Here is a 7,522-nt window from a genome sequence, read left to right as displayed (position 1 = left end):
TCTCTGTCCACATATCTGCGGTGCTGAAACTGATCGGCACTTTCATCTCCAGTCAGTTAGTGTCCTCTGTCCACACATCTGAGGTGCTGAAACTCATTGGTGGTTTAATTGGCACTTAGTGTCTCTGTCCACACGATCTGAGGTGCTGAAACTCATTGGTGGTTTAATTGGCACTTAGTGTCTCTGTCCTCACGTCTGCGGTGCTGAAACTGATCAGCGCTTTAATCAGCACTTAGTGTCTCTGTCCACACGTCTGAGGTTCTGAAACTGATCGGCACTTTCATCTCCAGTAAGTTAGTGTCTCTGTCCACATGTCTGAGGTGCTGAAACTCATTGGTGGTTTTAATGGCACTTAGTTAGTGTCTCTGTCCTCACGTGTGTGGGTGCTGAAACTGATCAGCGCTATAATCAGCACTTAGTGTCTCTGTCCACACGTCTGCGGCGCTGAAACTGATCGGCACTTTCATCTCCAGTCAGTTAGTGTCTCTGTCCTCACGTCTGCGGGTGCTGAAACTGATCAGACGCTTTAAATCAGCACTTAGTGTCTCTGTCCTCACGTCTGTGGACGCTGAAACTGATCGCCACTTTCATCTCCAGTTAGTGTCTCTGTCCACACGTCTGCGGTGCTGAAAACTGATCGGCACTTTAATCCAGCACTTAGTGTCTCTGTCCTCACGTCTGCGGTGCTGAAACTGATCACCACTTTCATCTCCAGTCAGTGTCTCTGTCCTCACGTCTGTGGTGCTGAAACTGATCAGCGCTTTAATCAGCACTTAGTGTCCTCTGTCCCTCATGTCTGCGGTGCTGAAACTGATCAGCAGTTTGGCAGAGAAAGTTATTTGTCAGTGGATTCATTACCTGCTCCTTCCATCATTAAAGTTTCTGTCCACTTCAGCTCCACCACTTGAACATTTCTGCTAGAACATAGTTTTTTGTTTTTTTTTGCAAATGTACAAATCAGAAGTTGTGAAATTGGATTGTTGACTTCTCTTCCAACAAAGCAACAATCATGTTCACTTTATTTATTTAAATGTGTTCTTGTGTAAGTCGTTAAGACGGTAGATCACATTCAGCCGAACATAATGAAAATTTAATCATCTTGTTACTCAAAGGAATAATTGTATTTGTCAGCAGAATGAGCAGGTGTGTTGATATTGGCCTTTTTTTCTGGTGAGCGTTGTTTGTGTACACTGTAGTTACAGTGGTGAGAATGTGGAAGCATCACATCCAACCTGGTGACCACTGGATGGGAGAGGTTTCCTTATGTCCCAGGAATAAGCCTGAGCAGGATTATCTCCATCCAGTGGACTAGAACTGAACAGAAAGCTGAGACTCCAGATCATTAACTGAAGTTAACGGACTGAAAGAATGGCTCAGTCCCAGTCAGCAGGTCCAGTGGACTCACGCAAACAGGCCGAAACAATGCAGATTTTCTTACCCATCATGTTCATTTATTCCAACCTTACCCTGAAAAGGGCCTTTTCTGTTCATCTCCCACAAATTAAAACTCATCTGGAGCCACAAATGTATCTGACCCTTAAAATAAATTCAGAAAGATCACCAGCAACATAAATTTCATATAAAGCTATTTATATACATATAAAGTTGACATAGTTGTATTTTTTGTATTTTGTTTATAACCCCAATAAACATCAGGATGAAATCATCACTTTTACAGCCAGTCAGAAGATAAACACATGAACATTTCTGAGTCCCTGAATACATCTGGACTTCACATCAGTTATTAACAAGAACAGTTTGTACTGGACAGAAAATCTGTGTCAAGCAGACAGTTCTCAAAAACAAAGTCACTGAGCGGGAAGGAGACGACTGAGGGGAGCCACCAAGACAACTCCTGGGGTTGTTTGTGTTACATCCACAAAAACTATAGAATGACTAAGTGTGAATATTTGTTTTGTTTTTTTAACTTGTTAGAACAAATAAAAGCACTAAACATAATATAATACAAGAATTAAAATAAAATACAGGGTATGTTCAGGTGTACTTGGAAAGAAACTGAACAGAACAGTGTGGCTGATTTGACTCTGCAAATTAAAACAAAAGGTAAATAAGAGGTTGTGCACTTTGAAATCAATAAACAAAGCTGCAGAGTGATATGTTGAAAGGTGAACTTAAAAATCACCCTGTTTGTATTTGTATGAAGACTGAAGCTGGTTTCAGAGTGACAGACTCTCAGCTCCTCCATCGCGTGTCACAGCTGAACATAAAACAGAATGTGCAAATAAATAGGCTGTAAAACATATCACCGTTCAGAGTTCTCACCCGCTGAATGTGGTTTCTGCTTCTCAACGTCACATCAGCTTGGTACTGTGCATACTGGGCGTGTGCACACGCGGACCACGGTGAGCGGGTCGGTACCGTCGTACCACAGCGCTTCACTCAGTGTGAATATTACAGCAGAGACATCTGAGATTATTCCAGGTGTTTGTCATAAAATACTCCAGATGAAACAAACAGATGGGTTCCCACGACGGTAAGCGGCTCCACAATTGACCCAGGAGCTGCTGGGACTCAGCCCCTGTCACTCAAGAGACCACGCCCCCAAATTTACAAACTTTATGTTTAAAATGTCATAAACTAAGAAGTTTAGAAAAAAATTCACAGCTGTCATGGAGGAAACTAGCTGCAGAGATCCAAACTGTTTCGGGTTTTTTGTACAGGCTGTAAACATCTTTATATCTGCTCTAAAGTTGGGCATTTTAACATAGACATCTATGGAAATGTGCGCTGTTTGGGAACTTCACGTGGCCGGTCAAGGAACTGCAACTGCTTGGGACTAGCAGGAAGGTGACAAAAGAAACCATCGAAGTTTACTGCTTGGATTTATCATACAAGCTGTTCGCACTCCTGAATGGTGGGTCGTCAGTGCCTCCTGATGACGATGATGGTGATGATGATTTCCCCCCTGCAGAGAAGACTTCCTTCCCCCTGCTATCGTTTTGTCTCTGCTCAGTTGGACATCTTCTCTCTCAACTTCCTCGTTCTAATGCAGCATCCACAGAACAGATTCTTTTGACTGTCATACCTACTGAGGCTTGTTGAGACCCGGGTTTTATGGTTGTGTGGGTGTGTCCTCATCCATCATACTGGCAACCTTCAGCTCTGCCTACACAAAAAAAACAAAAACTGTACTCAAGTCTTCTTTGGGCTACACGTTTCCACATACCAAGTCCAGAACTAAAGACTTTTGTTTCCCCCTCAGTAAATGCAGGATGTTTTTAGAACCTCGCGTTTCCACGCCACAGCTGGGACATGTCCTTCAGCAATATCTGTTACGAGGCTAATGTTTATTACATCTATTAATTAACTGTGGACATCTTCTACAGGTGCCAAATAGGACAACTGCACCTTTAGATGACTTTAGAAACATCAAATATCAAAATCAGTATCGGTCTCAAAATCCTGCATCAGATTTTTTGGGCAGCAGATAATGAGAAACATGGCAGCGACTTTACGAGGTTTGTTTTGGCACTTTTTGACGCGCGTTACCAGAATCCCGTTTAAGGTCCATCTGTGTCTGTTTGTACAGTTAGTCTGTTTACATGAGAATACCCAGCAAAGGGCTTTTCCTAATCCCAGAAACATCACGGAACAGAACGGGATGTGAAGACATGTTATACAACCCCTGGCAAAAATTATGGAATCACCGGCCTCGGAGGATGTTCATTCAGTTGTTTAATTTTGTAGAAAAAAAGCAGATCACAGACATGACACAAAACTAAAGTCATTTCAAATGGCAACTTTCTGGCTTTAAGAAACACTATAAGAAATCAGGAAAAAAATTGTGACAGTCAGTAACGGTTACTTTTTTAGACCAAGCAGAGGGAAAAAATATGGACTCACTCAATTCTGAGGAAAAAATGATGGAATCATGAAAAACAAAAGAACGCTCCAACACATCACTAGTTTTGTTGCACCACCTCTGGCTTTTATAACAGCTTGCAGTCTCTGAGGCATGGACTTAATGAGTGACAAACAGTACTCTTCATCAATCTGGCTCCAACTTTCTCTGATTGCTGTTGCCAGATCAGCTTTGCAGGTTGGAGCCTTGTCATGGACCATTTTCTTCAACTTCCACCAAAGATTTTCAATTGGATTAAGATCCGGACTATTTGCAGGCCATGACATTGACTCTATGTGTCTTTTTGCAAGGAATGTTTTCACAGTTTTCGCTCTATGGCAAGATGCATTATCATCTTGAAAAATGATTTCATCATCCACAAACATCCTTTCAATTGATGGGATAAGAAAAGTGTCCAAAATATCAACGTAAACTTGTGCATTTATTGATGATGTAATGACAGCCATCTCCCCAGTGCCTTTACCTGACATGCAGCCCCATATCATCAATGACTGTGGAAATTTACATCTTCTCTTCAGGCAGTCATCTTTATAAATCTCATTGGAAAGGCACCAAACAAAAGTTCCAGCATCATCACCTTGCCCAATGCAGATTCCAGATTCATCACTGAATATGACTTTCATCCAGTCATCCACAGTCCACGATTGCTTTTTCTTAGCCCATTGTAACCTTGTTTTTTCTGTTTAGGTGTTAATGATGGCTTTCGTTTAGCTTTTCTGTATGTAAATCCCATTTCCTTTAGGCGGTTTCTTACAGTTCAGTCACAGACGTTGACTTCAGTTTCCTCCCATTCGTTTTGTTGTGCATTTGAGACATATTGCTTTAAGTTTTCTGTCTTGACGCTTTGACGTCTTCCTTGGTCTACCAGTATGTTTGCCTTTAACAACCTTCCCATGTTGTTTGTATTTGGTCCAGAGTTTAGACACAGCTGACTGTGAACAACCAACATCTTTTGCAACATTGCGTGATGATTTACCCTCTTTTAAGAGTTTGATAATCCTCTCCTTTGTTTCAATTGACATCTCTCGTGTTGGAGCCATGATTCATGTCAGTCCACTTGGTGCAACAGCTCTCCAAGGTGTGATCACTCCTTTTTAGATGCAGACTAACGAGCAGATCTGATTTGATGCAGGTGTTAAGTTTTGGGGATGAAAATTTACAGGGTGATTCCATAATTTATTCCTCAGAACTGAGTGAGTACATATTTTTTTTCCTCTGCTTGGTCTAAAAAAGTAACCATTACTGACTGCCACAATTATTTTTCCTGATTTCTTATAGTGTTTCTTAAAGCCAGAAAGTTGCCATTTGAAATGACTTTAGTTTTGTGTCATGTCTGTGATCTGCTTTTTTTCTACAAAATTAAACAACTGAATGAACATCCTCCGGGGCCGGTGATTCCATCATTTTTGCCGGGGGTTGTAGGACTACAGTAGTGTTTAGAATAATAGTAGTGCTATGTGAAAAAGATTAATCCAGATTTTGAGTATTTCTTATTGTTACATGGGAAACAAGGTACCAGTAGATTCAGTAGATTCTCACAAATCCAACAAGACCAAGCATTCATGATATTCACACTCTTAAGACTATGAAATTGGGCTATTAGTAAAAAAAAAAGTAGAAAAGGGGGTGTTCACAACAGTAGCATCTGCTGTTGACGCTACAAACTCAAAACTATTATGTTCAAACTGCTTTTTATCAATCCTGTGAATCACTAAACTAGTATTTAGTTGTATAACCACAGTTTTTCATGATTTCTTCACATCTGCGAGGCATTAATTTTGTTGGTTTGGAACCAAGATTTTGCTGGTTTACTAGTGTGCTTGGGGTCATGTCTTGTTGAAACACCCATTTCAAGGACATGACCTCTTCAGCATAAGGCATCATGACCTCTTCAAGTATTCTGACATATCCAAACTGATCCATGATACCTGGTATGCGATATATAGGCCCAACACCATAGTAGGAGAAACATGCCCATATCATGATGCTTGCACCACCATGCTTCACTGTGAACTGTGGCTTGAATTCAGAGTTTGGGGGTTGTCTCACAAACTGTCTGTGGCCCTTGGACCCAAAAAGAACAATTTTACTCTCATCAGTCCACAAAATATTCCTCCATTTCTTTAGGCCAGTTGATGTGTTCTTTGGCAAATTGTAACCTCTTCTACACATGTCTTTTATTTAACAGAGGGACTTTGTGGGGGATTCTTGCAACTAAATTAGTTTCACACAGGCGTCTTCTAACTGTCACAGCACTTACAGGTAACTCCAGACTGTCTTTGATCATCCTGGAGCTGATCAGTGGGTGAGCCTTTGCCATTCTGGTTATTCTTCTATCCATTTTGATGGTTGTTTTCCGTTTTCTTCCACACGTCTCTGTTTTGGTTTTTTTTTGTCCATTTTAAAGCATTGGAGATCATTGTAGATGAACAGCCTATCATTTTTTGCACCTGCGTATAAGTTTTCCCCTCTCCAATCAACTTTTTAATCAAACTACGCTGTTCTTCTGAACAATGTCTTGAACGTCCCATTTTCCTCAGGCTTTCAAAGAGAAAAACATGTTCAACAGGTGCTGACTTCATCCTTAAATAGGGGACACCTGATTCACACCTGTTTGTTCCACAAAATTGATGAACTCACTGACTGAATGTCACACTACTATTATTGTGAACACCCCCCTTTTCTACTTTTTTTTACTAATAGCCCAATTTCATAGTCTTAAGAGTGTGCATATCATGAATGCTTGGTCTTGTTGGATTTGTGAGAATCTACTGAATCTACTGGTACCTTGTTTCCCATGTAACAATAAGAAATATACTCAAAACCTGGATTCATCTTTTTAGTCACATAGCACTACTATTTCTGAACACTACTGTATGTTATGTCTGCTACTTTGACGTCAGAGTAGCAGCAGTTAGCCACGTTAATTATGTAAGAAAAGTAGAGCGAGGACACTTTACTAGAATAGAATATATCCAACAGACACTAGATTCACTCATGTTAGCTAAGCTAGCATAGCCAAACACATGCAGCTAAGCGTGCTAGCTTACCTCATCATGTTCTGTCACACTGAGGTTCTTCTCTGGTGTCCATCTCTGTTTCTAAGCAGTGAGACGACGCCACTGAAATAATAGCATAACGACAGCATGTTGTTAGCTCACCAAATAAATCCAAATGGAATCATGTGACATTGACATTACTGTTAACTGATTCTTACTAAACATTTAATATTGTCATCAGGTTTGGTTCCTATTCATGTATCACTTACAGCTAGCTAACGTCCTTTAGTGTGGTCAGGAACCTTCTCGTAGCACAATTGGAAACCCAGAGCGACATTTTTACCGTTATCACTGGAAAACAAAGTTCAAAAGGTCACAAGGAAAATTATTCTGCTCTCTGAAAAACAAAAGTTTTTGATTTTGAGATTGTCACTCATCAACAGAAGCTCTTTTTTGCAAAGGTCTCGTGGAAATTATTCCTTTATCTCAGCAACAAAAAAAAAGATGTTTTCACATGATCTTAATATATTGATTACAGGTGTTTTGACAGATAGCAGCACTTAGTGTCTGTAATATTAAACATGAAATCTGTCTGAATAAAAATTACATTTTAATATTAAATATTAATATATCCACTTTA

General features: G+C 40.2%; 1 long non-coding RNA gene across 1 annotated transcript; it reads right to left on the bottom strand.

Annotated features, from left to right (window-relative positions):
- Nucleotides 1–3,031: 3,031 nt before the first annotated feature.
- Nucleotides 3,032–7,243, bottom strand: LOC117505340. The gene is made up of 3 exons (XR_004559074.1): nucleotides 7,152–7,243; nucleotides 6,934–7,005; nucleotides 3,032–3,127 (listed from the first exon to the last, which is right to left on the bottom strand). It is a non-coding gene; the product is annotated as an uncharacterized LOC117505340 (long non-coding RNA).
- Nucleotides 7,244–7,522: the final 279 nt, after the last annotated feature.

This window comes from Thalassophryne amazonica, chromosome 23 (assembly GCF_902500255.1).
Source record: "Thalassophryne amazonica chromosome 23, fThaAma1.1, whole genome shotgun sequence".
NCBI lineage: Eukaryota > Metazoa > Chordata > Actinopteri > Batrachoidiformes > Batrachoididae > Thalassophryne > Thalassophryne amazonica.
Note: the sequence above shows the minus strand (reverse complement) of the source record. Positions and strands in the feature narration are given on the sequence as shown.